The sequence below is a fragment of the Capsicum annuum genome, unplaced genomic scaffold (genome assembly GCF_002878395.1).
Source record: "Capsicum annuum cultivar UCD-10X-F1 unplaced genomic scaffold, UCD10Xv1.1 ctg4954, whole genome shotgun sequence".
NCBI classification, from domain to species: domain Eukaryota; kingdom Viridiplantae; phylum Streptophyta; class Magnoliopsida; order Solanales; family Solanaceae; genus Capsicum; species Capsicum annuum.
This window is the reverse complement of record NW_025857335.1, coordinates 2835-17486: the sequence shown is the minus strand read 5'-3', so window position 1 is coordinate 17486 and position 14652 is coordinate 2835. Positions and strand designations below refer to the sequence as shown.

The 14652-nt window shown below is 38.8% G+C and overlaps 1 pseudogene; it reads left to right on the top strand.

Moving 5' to 3' along the window:
* Positions 1–619: 619 nt before the first annotated feature.
* On the top strand, positions 620–14448 carry LOC124892672 (annotated as a pseudogene).
* Positions 14449–14652: the final 204 nt, after the last annotated feature.

Sequence of the window (14652 nt, the reverse complement as noted above, 5' to 3'; positions counted from 1 at the left end):
ACGAAAAGTAGGGATGATGTATGAGTGCACGTTCTACAAAAAAATACCTAACAGTTACATAACATTTGATACAACAGTAGTATTATAACATAATAAAAATAAGCTTATATCTCGATAAATTTTCCTTTATACTTGAATGGGTTGCCTTCAATTATCTTGTCACTTTTTTTAGTGTGCCATCTGTGGATGCAGGAAATGGAAAATGGCTCATCCATTGATTTTCTAGCAAATTTTCCAAGAAGAGGAAAGGCCTTATAGATCAAAATCTGTAAGCAATACAATAGTGAAAAAATAACTCAGAGTCTGTGACAGACTATAAAGAAAACATAAATCTATGATAATCTTATAAAAAGGTTGATGGCAGATACCGTGAATGCCTAGGGAAATTCAAATAGAGCATAGGATGCCCTCTACATCTCATCAAATACTTCCCCCAACTTCTTCAGGTCACTTTTCATCTTCAGATAGTCTATGGTTAGTTGAAATGTCTCTTTTCCCATGGATAACTCTCGAAGAAACTCAAAGAATCGATCATTTAACTTGAATTTTTTTATTTTTTTGTTTGCATTTAACTTGAATTTTTTTTTTGGAAATGTTGTAAACATTTAACTTGAATTTTGTTTATTTTTGCATTTGCATTTAACTTGAATTTTGTTTATTTTTTGTTAGATGTGCTTTGATTTCAATGCGAAGAATCCTACGTGGGCGTCGGTAACATATGGGATATTTTTGGGCATTGATTGTTCAACAATGCATCAAAGCATTGGTATTCATATCAATTTTGTTAGGTACATTTTAAAGTTTGAGACTTTGCTTTTTATTTTATGGATTTGTATATTGTTTTTGGCTTGATAAGCTGGTTTTCAGCCATCAAAAATAGCCTTTCTACCACACCTTTGAGATAGAGGTAAGGTTTGCTTACGCTGTAGAGATCCCCAAACCCCACTAGGTATGTTCTTTATGTTGTTATTGAGCTGATTTCCAGCTATCAAAAACAATCTGTCTATCTCACCTTCGAGGTAGAGCTAAAGTCTGTGTACATTGTAGAGCTCCCCAGACCCCACTAGGTATGATGTTGTTGTTGTTCTTGAGCTGATTTTCAGCTATCGAAAACAACGTCTCTACCTCAACTTCGAGGTAAGAGGAAAGGTTTTCATACATTGTATAGCTCCCCATACCCCTCTAGGTATGTCGTCGTCATTGTCGTCGTCATTGAGTTAATTTTTAGCTATTGGAAACAGACTCTCAACCTCACCATTGAGGTAAGAGGTAAGGTTTCCATACATTGTAGATCTCCCCAGACCATACTGGGTATGTGGTATTTTTGTTGTTGTTATTAAGCTAATTTTCAGCTATCAAAAATAGCCTCTCTACCTCACCTTTGAGGTAACAGGTAAAGTTTGCATAAATTGTAGACCTGTAGCGCCCCGAAGTTTTTCTTAGGTAAATTTTTTCCTTAAAATATCAAGCATTGGCTTCTAGAATGATTTACACTTATTTTCCTATGGAATCCCTTAGATTTCAACCTTTCATTTCGTAGATGATTGAATAAGTTTTTCGTCGACATAAGATGTGTCCAAAACGGACACTCGGTGAAGGAATTATGGTTAATTTAAGTTCTAGTCGTAAAACACCATCATTCCTATCTTTGGCTCATCGTGGAGAGGGTGTAAATGATGATGGTCAATTATTAGTGGGACTCTACGATGGTGGCACATCGCGAAGTGGGTCAAATTCCCATTCACCAATTTCCAGTGAGCCACCGCGATAGTGGTATGTCGCGGTGGCCCAGGAAATTGAGTTCCCAGTTATATTTTAATACTGGTCACATTAAGGGTATATTGGGTATTTTCCACACCCTTATCAGTCCAAACACGAGATTTCAACCCCAATTGAGCATATTACTCATACATTCACAAAAAATATTCAAGAACACTCTCTAGGATTCCATATTAATAATTTAAATAAATCAAGATTCAATCGTGGGTTTTCAAAACAAATTGAAGATTTGGAATCCCCAAGCCGTAGGCATCAAGAAGTATCCTTTAAATTCCTAGATTTTTATGCATGAATTTCAAAGGGGTTTTGGAATCTATGTTCTAAATTACGTACTCCGAATGTTTTGATATTACTATTGTTTTGACCTTGTGGTCCTATCCCCTAAATTGATTTACATGTATACGTATATGTATGGAATTTAAGATTTAAGATCATTGAGAGCATAAATTATGAACTCTCTCTCATGTATTAAATTAAAGATTATGGTCTTGTGATTTGAAAGATGTTTTTGCAATATTATAGCAGTTGAGCATGATTTGAAATTATTAAGAGCTTGTTTCTTGATATAAATGTGTTCTTGTGTTTAAGAGAAAGAATTGCATATGAATTGAGAACTTTGACATGACCACCTTGTACCGTACAACTAAAATGCTTGACAAAGATGAGTTCCTTGCATGTGTTTACATGAGGTTTAAGAAAGAGTTTCTTTAAATTGAATTATTCAAATGGTGGTCCCAATACTTGTGTTTTGAAAACAGAGATTTATGATAGACTAATAATGGCTCAGAGATGTGACTTTCAAGTCAATGGTATGACGATACCATATGTATTTATGCCATAACAGACTATGTATTCAGAGCATATTTTCAGAGTATGTTTTCAGAGATTGTATGTTTTGATAGAGTTTTAAAATGGGGCTTAAAAAGGGTTAGGTTGTTACCCGAAGAAGGCACGAGTTCAACAAACTCTTTGATTGAAACCGTACTTACCAATACGGGTAGATTATTATAGTACGCTGGTGACGGCCGTGTGGCATAGTAGATTCAGAGACTCAGGCCCGTACAACACACTTGGGTTAGGGGCTTCGCTGCCGAGTTAATGGTAGTTTTCATATGGCCCATGGAATTGTTCAGAATTGCAGGGTATACCACCTAGAGCAGAAGTAACACAGATTTCTCAGAGTTGAGATCATTTTTACAGAGTCTTTAAAATTCCCATGTGAATTCTTACTATATGATATACTAATGAACTGTTTTAAATTACTCTTATATATTTTGAATAATAAATGATTATTTTGGATATGCTCTGCGTGCCAGTACATCTGTATTGACCCGCCTTCCCCTACCTCTCAGATTTCGAGACTCAGTCTAGGGGTCTAGATACATAGTAGATAATTCAGACATCTGATCAAATTGTGCAGTACTGAGCCTTCTCTATTCCAGAATGCCTGTCCTTTCAGATTAGGTCACTTATTTCAGTTTTGGTTTACTGGGGGCGTTGTCCAAGTTTCAGAAAGTTGTTAGATTTTCATGTAGTAGAGATTTCGCAGACTGAGTTAGATGTTAATTAGATGTAGTTGATTTACAGTTTCCATAGTTATGTTGAATTTAGAATTGACCATGTTTTCATAGCAGATTATGTTTCACATCTTCTTTTATTATATGAATGTTGTGCATGATTACCAGATAGAGAAGGGCATTCTAGGCCTTCAAGGTTCGGGATGTCCATCACGGCCAGGCCCAAGTTTAGGTCATGACAAACTTGGTATCAGAGCACGGTTCATGGTCCCAGGGTTTCTGTGAAATTACGTTGGGTGGAGTCTTATTTATGGGTGTTTAGAGAGCCATACTTATAAGAAGGATGTTACTAGGTGTTTAAGAATGTTTCTCTTCTTTGTGATTTAGTTCGTGCTTCAGAGTCTAATCTTTCCCCTAATCAATGACCTATTGCTTTTCAAAAAACCAGTGATGCCTCCCCATCGTACCAAAGTTAATTCTCAGGATGATGAAGTCCGTCCCACCCATGGGATATGAACCCGTAATAGAGCTCATACCCCAGAACCTATTCCTAGTTCGAGAGTACCTCCTATGCTAACCAGTCCTCCCAGAGGTCTCTGGGCGGGGGCCAATCTCACTTAGCCTCGTGAAGGAGAGGTTTCTAATGCTGAATTCAGATAGTCTATTAACATGCTTGTACAGTTGGTATTCCACATAGACTCAGAGGTCAGAGGATACTGGGTTTGTGTATGTTACTTCTGAAGTTACTAGAGTGGGCCAGTTCATGAGAATGAACCCGCCCAAGTCTCTGGCGCTAAGGTAGAAGAGGACCTGCAAGAGTTTGTAGATGAAATAAAGAAGATTTTCAAAGTAATGCATGTTGATCAGGTGGAGGGTGTTGAGCTAGCAGCATACCATCTAAAGGATATAGCGAACCAATGGTTCAATGAGTGGGAAGATGCGAAGGGTGACAGTGCTAAGCCCACAGTTTTGGACGAGTTTATGGAAGCTTTTCTTGACCGATTCTTTCCTCTGGAGATGATGGAAGCTAAAATAGAGGAGTTCATAAACCTTAAGCTGGGTAAGATGAGTGTTCAGGAGTATACTTTAAAGTTTAATCAGCTGGCCCGCTATGCTCTTGAGATAACGAGTAGTATGAGGGCTCGAATGAGGAAGTTTGCCTTTGGCCTTTCATATGATCTAGTGCTTGAGTGCCATGGAGCTATGATGAATAGGGAAATAGACCTTTTTAGACTGTCGGTCCACATGCAACAAGTTGAGGAGAAGAAAAAGAAGATAGCCGAATCTAGGGAAAATGATAGGTAGTCAAAGAGATCTAGAGCGACAGACCAGAGTCATAGTCAGTAGTAGAGCAGTAATTGGGGCGAAAAATGGCAAAATAAAAAGAATTGGGGTAATGCACAATCGGCAGCTAGTGCTCCAGTGCCCAGACCCACAACTGAGTAGTGCACCTTGAATTTTCAGTCTATTCAGGGGCCGAGGATGCAGGGTACACAATCACAGGGAAGTGTAGCCCAGACCTCTCGGTCGTATCCCCACTGTGGGAGATATGGGAGGAATAATCCAAAGAGATTTCAATTTGATGCTTTGGTGTGTTATTCATGCGGCCAACCAGGCCATATCTAGAGAGACTGACCGGCAGCAAAAAGTAATATTGGAGGAGCTAAGTCACCGGTAAATTCATCTGCACCACCACCTCAGAAGGGGGCTACTTCAGCCGTCGAAAATGGTAGGAACCGGTTATATGCTTTGACCAACCGCCAGAAGGCAGAGGCCCCAGCATATGCATTCACCGGTACATTGCAAATCTTTTCTCGTGATGTGTATGTATTACTTGATCCCGAGTCTACCTTGTCTTATATGACCCCATACATGGCTGTTGGTTTTTGGTTTGAGCCTGATGTGATTACTGAACCTTTTTTGGTTCCACCCCAGTGGGAGATTCTACTGCGGCTAGGAGGTGTATAGAAATAATGTAGTATCTATTTTCAGCCGGGATACTGAGTTAGATCTCATAGAACTTGATATGGTTTATTTTGATGCCATTTTAGGGATGGACTGGCTCCGTTCGTGCTATGCCACCTTGTATTGTAGGACCCGAAGAGTCAGCTTTTCTTTTTTGAATGAGTCTGTGATAGAATGGGAGGGACATTCTCTAGAACCTAGAGGGCACTTCATATCTTATCTCAGGGCCCGTAAATTTATTTCCAAAGGTTGCTTGTATCATCTTATTCGGGTTAAAGATTCTAGTGCTAAAAGTCTTCCTCTTCAGTATGTCCCCGTAGTGAATAAATTCTCGAAAGTCTTTCCAGATGATCTCCCAGGAATACCACATAATAGGGAGATAGATTTTTGTATTAACTTATTGCCAGATACCCATCCTATTTCTATTATGCCATATATGATGGCTCCTGCGGAGCTAAAAAAGTTGAAAGAACAGATAGCAAATCTTTTAGATAAAGGTTTTATCTGCCCCAGTGTGTCTCCCTGGGGTGCACCTGTACTTTGCCGGCGAAAGAAAGACGGTTCCCTTCGTATGTGCATAGATTACCGCCAGTTGAATAAGGTCGCGATTAAAAATAAATATCCCCTTCCTAGGATTGATGATCTTTTTTATCAACTTCAGGGTGCCAAATGTTTTTCAAAGAGAGAACTTTGGTCGAGATATCACCAGTTGAATGTTAGAGAGTCACATATTCCCAAAACAATTTTTCAAACTAGATACGACCATTATGAATTCTTAGTCATGTCCTTCAGGTTGACTAACACCCCTATAGCTTTCATGGATCTAATGAATAGGGTTTTTCATCAGTTTCTAGATCTGTTTGTCATTGTATTCATTGTTGACATTTTGGTATATTCTAAGATGGAGGAGGACCATGCCAATCACATCTGAATCATCCTTCAGACCCTTAAAGATCATACGTTGTACGCAAAATTTTTCAAGTGTGAATTCTGGTTGAATACTATTGCGTTCTTGGGGAATATTGTGTCTAGTGAGGGGATTAAGGTTGATGATACCCAAAATATTGAGCCAGTGAGTAAATAGCCCAGACCCACGACTTCAATCGACATTTGGAGTTTCTTGGGCTTGGCGGGTTATTACAGAAGATTCGTCGAGAGTTTTTCTTCCATAGCTGCACCACTTACTAAGTTGACTCAGAAAAAGGTAAAGTTTTTGTGGTCTGACTCTTGTGAGAATAGTTTTGAGAAGTTGAAAGGCAAGGTGACTACTGCTCCTATTCTGACTTCTCTAGAAGGTACATAAAGTTTTGTTGTATACTGTGATGCTTCCCGAGTGGGACTTGGGTGTGTTTTTATGTAGCACGGTAAGGTAATGGCTTATGCATCTAGGCAGTTGAAGGTGCATGAGTGGAACTACCCTACTCATGACTTGGAGTTAGCAGCTGTAGTTTTTGCACTTCAGATCTGGAGGCACTATTTGTATGGGGTGCACGTTGATATATTTACTGACCACAAGAGTTTACAGTATGTTTTCTCACAGAAAGAATTAAATCTCAGGTAGAGGCGGTGGTTGGAACTTTTAAAAGACTATGACATAAGCCTGCACTATCATTCAGGCAAGGCGAATATGATACCTGACACCCTCAGCAGGTTATCTATAGGCATTCTTTCTCATGTAGGGAAAGAAAAAAGTGAGATGGTGAAGGATATTCACCGACTTGCAAATCTAGGAATGCGACTTTTGGATTCTGAGGATGGAGGAGTGGTTGTTCATGAGATAGCTAAATCTTCTCTTTGTGCAGAAGTTAAAGACAAACAGGCTAAAGATCCCATCTTGATGCAGATCAAGAAAGATATGGGTCAACAAAAGGTATTGTCTTTTGAAATTGGTGGTGATGGTGTTTTAAGATACTAGGGTAGGTTGTGGGTGCCAGATGTAGATTGTTTGAGGAAGAAAATCCTTGATGAAGCTCACACGTCGAGGTATGTTGGTCACCCTGGCTCTACTAAGATGTATAAGGATTCAAAAACCATTTAATGGTGGAATAATATGAAGTGTGATGTGGCTAACTCTATTGCCAAGTGTTTGAGTTGTCAACAAGTTAAAGTGGAACATTTGAGGCCAGGTGGTTCTTCTAAAGAGATAGTTGTGCCTTTGTGGAAGTGGGAAATGATTAATATGAACTTCATTACAGGACTTCCGAGGTCCCGAAACCAGTATGATTCCATTTGGGTGATTGTAGATAGGTTGACCAAGTCATCTCACTTTCTACCTGTTAGGATAAATTATTCAGGAGAGGATTATGCCAACCTGTTCCTTGCAGAAATAGTTTTTTGCATGGGGAACTTGTGTCCATCATATCTGACAGAGGTACACAATTTTCTTCACAGTTTTGGAGATCGTTTCAAAATGGTTTAGGTACCCAAGTGAATTTGAGCACAACTTTCCACCCTCAGACAAATGACCAAGCTGAGCGCACCATCCAGACCCTTGCGGATATGTTGAGGGCCTGCGTGATTGATTTTAAAGGTAGTTGGGTAGAGCACTTGCCATTGGTAGAGTTCGCATATAATAATAGTTTCCATTCTAATATTAAGATGGCACCTTTTGAGGCATTGTATAGGAAAAGATGTAGGTCAATAGGATTGTATGGAGTAGGTGAGATGCAGATATTTGGACCTGATCTTCTTCATCAGGCAATAGAGGATGTGAAAGTCATCAGAGAATGACTTAAGATAGCTCAGAGTCATAAAAAGTCCTATGCCGATGTTAGGAGAAGAAATCTAGATTTTGAGGTTAGATATTGGGTATTTCTCAAGGTTTCTCCCATGAAGGGAGTCATGCTATTCAAGAAGAAAGATAAGCTGAGTTTTACCTATATAGGACCATATCAGATTGTGAGAAGGGTAGGTGGAGTTGCATATGAGTTAGAATTGCCAGCTAGTTTAGGTTTGGTTCATCTAGTATTTGATATATCTATGTTGAAGAAGTGTATTCGAGACCATTCTTTAGTATTTTTATCGAAGAAATTAAAGTGACAGACTCTTTGTCCTATGAAGAAGAGCCTATAGAGATTTTGGATCGCCAAGTTGTAAGATTGAGGATCAAAGAGATAGCCTCAGTTAAAGTGTTGTGGAGAAACCAGAAAATTGAAGATGCGGCTTGCGAATTAAAAGTTGACATGAGAGCTAGATACCCAAACCTTTTTAATCCAATGGATGACGAAATGGAAGGTAAAATCCATCCCTTATTCTTTCTATGCCTTAGTATGCTTAAAAATATACTTGTCCCGCGTCAACATTCAGGGACGAATGTTCCCGGGGGGATATGTAACGCCCTGAAGTTTTTCTTAGCTAAATTTTGTCCTTAAAATTAAAGCATTGGCTTCTAGAATGATTTATACCTATTTGCCTGTGGAATCCCTAGGATTTCAACTTTTTATTTCGAAGATGATGGAATAAGTTTTCCGTCGACATAAGATGCATCCAAAATGGACACTCGGTGAAGGAGTTAGGGTTAATTTAAGTCCTATACGCGAAACACCATCATTCCTATCCTTGGCGCATTGCAGAGACGGTGTAAATGACGATGGTCAATTTCAAGTGGGAATCCACGATGGTGGAGCGTTGCAGAGTGGGACAAATTCCCATTCGTCAATTTCCAGTGAGCCACTGCAATAGTGGCGCATCGCGGTGGCTCAGGATATCGGGATCCCATTTATATTTTAATACCGGTCTCATTAAGGGTATATTGGGTATTTTCCCACACCCTTATCAGTCCAAACACGAGATTTCAACTCCAATTGAGCATATTACTCATACATTCACCAAAAATATTCAACAACACTCTCTAGGGCTCCATTTTAGTAATTCAAATAAATCAAGATTCAACCGTGGGTTTTCAAAATAAATTGAAGATTTGGAATCCCCAAGCCGTGGGCATCAACAAGCATCCTTTAAATTTCTAGATAGAGGTACGTGGGGTTTATCCTAAAAACTACATGGGCTTAAAACCATTAGAGCATGATTTTTAGATTTTTATGAATGAATTTCAAAGGGGTTTTGGAATCTATGTTCTTAACTACGTACTCCGAATGTTTTAATGTTACTATTGTTTTGACCTTGTGGTCCTATCTCCTAAATTGATTTACATGTATACGGATATTTATGGAATTTGAGATTTAAGATCGTTGAGAGCATAAATTATGAACTCCCTCTCATGTATTCAATTAAAGATTATGGTTTTATGATTTGAAAGATGTTTTTGCAATAGTACAACATTTGAGCATGATTTGAAATTGTTGAGAGGGTGTTTCTTGATATAAATGTGTTTTTGTGTTTAAGAGAAAGAATTGCATGTGAATTGAGAACTTTGACATGACCACGTTGTACTGTACTACTGAAATGCTTGACAAAGATGAGTTCCTTGCATGTGTTTACATGAGATCTGAGAAAGAGTATCTTTGAATTGAATTATTGAAATGGTGGTCCCAAAACTTGTGTTTTGAAAATAAAGATTTACGATAGACTAATAATGGCTCAGAGATGTGACTTGCAAGTCAATGGTATAATAATACCATATGTATTTATGCCATAACAGACTATGTTTTCAGATCATGTTTTCAGAGACTGTATGTTTTGATAGAATTTTAAAAAAGGGCTTAAAGAGGGTTAGGTGGTTACTCGAAGAAGGCCTGAGTTCAAGCAACTCTTAGCCTGAAACTGTATTTGCCGAGATAGGTAGATTATTATTGTACACTGGCAAAGGCCGTGTGGCATCGTAGATTCAGAGACTCTGACCCTTGCGGCGCACTTGGATTGGGGGCTTCGCTGCCGAGTTAATGACAGTTTTCATATAGACCATGGAATTTTTCAGAGTTGTAGTGTATACCACCTAGCGCAGAAGTAACACAGATTTCTCAGAGTTGAGATGATCTTTACAGAGTCTTTAAAATGCCCATGTGAATTCTTACTATATGATATACTTATGAACTGTTTTAAATTGCTCTCATACATGTTGAATAATAAATGATTATTTTGGATATGCTCTGCGTACCAGTACATTTGTATTGGCCCCCCTCCCCCTACCTCTCATGTTGTAGGACTCAGTCTAGGGGTCCAGATAAGTAGTAGATAATTCAGACAACTGATCAGATTGGGCAGTGATGAGCCTTCTCTATTTCAGAAGGCCTGTCTTTTTAGATCATGTCACTTATTTCAGTTTTGGTCTACTGGGGGCCTTGTCCCAGTTTCAGACTGTTGTTAGATTTTCTTGTAGTAGAGATTTCGTAGACTGAGTCAGATGTTATTTAGATGTAGTTGATTTACAGTTTACATACTTAGGTTGAATTCAGAATTGACCATGTTTCCAAAGCAGATTATGTTTCCGCATCTTCTTTTATTATATGAATGTTGTGCATGATTACCAGATAGAGAAGGATGTTCCGGGCCTTTATGGTTCGGGATGTCCGTCACGGCCAGGCCCTAGTTCGGGTCATGACAAGAGCTCTCTAGACCCCACTGGGTATGTTGTTGCAATTATGGAGCTGATTTTCAGCTATCGAAAACATCCTATCTATCTCACCAGCCTCTCTACAGCACCTTCGAAGTAGAGGTAAGGTCTGCATACACTGTAGAGCTCCCCAGACCCCACTGGGTATGTTGTTGTTATTGAGCTGGTTTTCAGCAACCTTTTTTTCTTATACATGCTAACTTTACCAATGAAATTTTGTGTTTTTTGGTAGTTTTATGAGGCGTGCATTTTAGGCCGTGTTACTTGAACTCTCAAAAAATGTTGCCGCACTCGGGTCGGATTCTCCAAAAATACATTACTTTTGGAGTATATGACAGCAACCATCATTTTTGAAGAGTATGCCAGGCAACGTAAGTTTTAGGTTTTATTAGGTACTACAAAAAATGATTAGGAATGTTGAAATTATTGGAATCAATAGGTTAGGAGGATCTGATATTTGTAGTCTAGAGCTAGTTTTTATGTAGAAGAGTGGAACTATAGAAGGAATCTGATAGTACTAATTAGTATCCTTATTTACACATAAAAGACCATAGATGCACTCGGTATAGGTTGGGCTTTGGGCCTTTCAAATATATGGTAGATTTGACATTCTATCCAATGGAATATTTTAACACCTATGAATACCTCGTTAGCTGGCTTTCATATCAAGCAACTGGTACTCCAAGCTTTGATGGATATTGAAGTGGAGGAAGATGATTCTGACATACGTTGGATAAATCTCCCAAGATTTATATTACATGGATTTAGCTGTGCACAAGTATTTCCACTTGTAGGTGTTTTTTTCCATAATCTGCTCAGTGCACTCTCACCATGTACACTTTCTTGACACAATACGTTAGGTTAAATTAGAGATCCATGTTACAATAGGCCAACATAGTAGTATAGTCAACACCTAAAATTCTTTATAGCTAGACTAAAGACAGGCCCGAAGGTATATAGCTACTGAACAAACAGCATCTCCAGTCCTGTATGAGTTGAAGGGATCATTTTCACCCGTGAAGGAGGTAGTTAATAATTTAGAAAGTGCTGAGAGAATATTGATGGAAGAATTAGGCAGCAAAATGTATCTTTAAACGGAAATTGCAGTGTATGGGAATTAACAACGACAGTTACAGAGGATGAAGTTCCCTCAATTATGACTTTAGTACTATACAAGGGGTAAGAATGTGAGGCTTCTAGATAGTGCTATCCGAAAGGCTGGGGATCTCATTGTTGATTATCTTGTTCAAATTCCTTTGAGTCATACCAGGAAACTTAAAGAAAGCTTTTGGAGCTAGAAAGTTGTTTAGATATCAGTAGGTCACTCTGACTGTCTAGAACTAAGATGCTTACTTTTGGATTTGTGTTGTTGAAGTCAGACTGATGTTGCATGTGACATGGATGAAGTGTTAGCTTCCTGAATAGCTAAGGGATGCTGTGTTTTCCCTATATGTCCTTGTATTATTGTGCACTGTCGTAGTGTTTTTAATAATTAAGTACCCGAGCTTTCTCTAAATGAGAAAAGTTGATATCTTGGAAGATTGGGTTGTCATCTCGATTCGACATTCTGCTACAACAGCTCCAAAGCTAGTGCTTCTTCATTTTGCCAAACTATTGGTATGACCACCTCAAGGGACTTCCTGTATTTGTTCCCGGGGCTTTGATCTAGTGGTAAAAGTGTATCACGACAACACGCAACGTGTGGATTAGGTGGATATCACTTGATACGAATCAAGTCGCTGTCAAATGCTTGACATGTAAGTGGGGAAAAGCAAAGGCCAGTCCGACTATCTACCAAGTTCGAAACTGTGTTCCATTCTCCCTAAGGGGATTTCTCGATTCTTAAAAAAGGAAGGAGTGAGATAGACTCTTCCTGTGTCAACTTTTGTTTCATTTACCTACCTATCATTGTTAACAGAACGTCAAAAAAGGTGTGAGCAACTTTAATCTGGCTATTGTTCTTCTTAATACATTCTCTTGCTGCTCATTGAAAGAGCCCATTTTCTTTCTTTTGAGGAGGGTGGTGATTTCTCTTTCATCCATGGGCGAGTTTTTCACATTTTAATGTCACTATTATTCTTTTCAAATCACACTGTCAATGGGATGATCTAGAACAAGGAAGAGTGGAGAAGTAAAGTTCGAAATGGGCATGTTGGACTTCTTGGCTGTGAGTCTTGTGAAAATAGGCTACATGCCTTTTTTTTCTAACCACTGCATCATACTTTGGGCCTCATCACTTCCATAGTTGCTCATCTTATTTCACCGCGGTGGATGGACCTCTTCCTAGCTCTAACAATCAGCATATCAGAAGTACAAGTCAAGCAGTGCAACAAAGACAATATTATTTACCTTATTGTGAAAGTGATGACAAAAACGAATCTTGGATACCTTCTTAAACCTAACCTGATTTGATTGATCATGAGGAAAATTTGCAATGGGAGACTATGGAAAGCCATGAACACTAACTTGGATGTGTTTTTGTCGTCTACTGAGCTTTTTTTTAAAAGAGGCTGTGTTTGTGGTGGTTGGTGTGGGTGGGGGATACAGAAGCGGAAGATAAGAGTTCGAGTGCATGTTAGTATGTATTAGGGAGGGTTGATAATATAGCTTCGCATTCCTTAGTCATGGTTGAGATATCTGTTACGGGCTGAGGGCAATCTTTTGCCTCTGTCACCACCTCCTTTTCTTCTGTACTCCTGTCATCCCAATTTGTTAGGTATAGTTTGCCTTCTCTCTGTTATTTTGGCGTTTCTAAGACCCTCCATTTTCTAATGAATTGATTCTTGCAGGTCTACAAATTTAGATTCATGGTCTCCAGATCAGTTAAAGATGATGTACTTTGGTCGAAATAACCGTGCTCAAGTTTTTCTCAAGCAGCACGGATGGACAGATGGTGGCAAGATTAAAGCCAAGTATACCTCCAGGGCTGCCGAATTGTATAAACAATTACTCTCAAAAGAAGTTGCTAAAAATAAAGCGGAGGAAAGTAAAACAGAGGATGCAGGTTTGCCAGCATCACCTGTTGCCTCTAAGGCTGTGCAGACTACAAATGGATTTTCTAATATTAAAATTAGTGAAGCTCCAAAAGAAACCTCATCATTTAAGGATGAGACACCAGAGGTTTCTGCTTCACCCAAAGCATCACAATCAGCTTTTACTACTTTGATTAAGAAACCTATAGTTGCAAGGAAATCTGGCAAGCCAGGTGAACTTGCAGCTCGGAAACTTACTAAAAAGGTACGATCTTAGTCTTCCAAGCTGGAGAAATGGGTGCAGGGTATCAATTACTTACTTTGAAATGAAGATTTATGCATGCAGTTTAGAGTAAGGTGTTTAACAAATTTGGAATTCAAATTAATTGATTGAGCATCTTTACAGTCAAGTGAAAGTCTGTATGACCAGAAGCCTCAAGAACCGCCTGTTCAAGTTTCTTCCTCCAACTCTGCAAGTAATGCACCAACTGGTGGCTCATAATCATTCACATCTCGCGTTGAGTACACAGACAATGTCCAACCCTCTGAGATAAGTTCTGAACGTGTTCTTAACCATGTATCCCCTCCAATGTCCACCAATTTTCTTGCTGAATATGGAATGGACAGCGGTTTCACAACGTGTTCTTATTCTAATTTTTATGTTCACTGTGATACAAGGATTCTAATAAAGTTGTCACAGTAAAATTTTATTATTTACATGTTTTTGTGAGATATGAAGAAAGTAGTGTCAGATTTAGGTAGAAGGGAAAGATATAAACTTCTCATGCACGTTGTCATTCCCAGGATATTAATTCCTTTGTGTGATCATGCCTTTCTCCAGGATATACTTCTACAATGATCTATCTGGAGCTGGCTTAAGTTTTTTCTGAAGCCTGCCGAAGTGTTA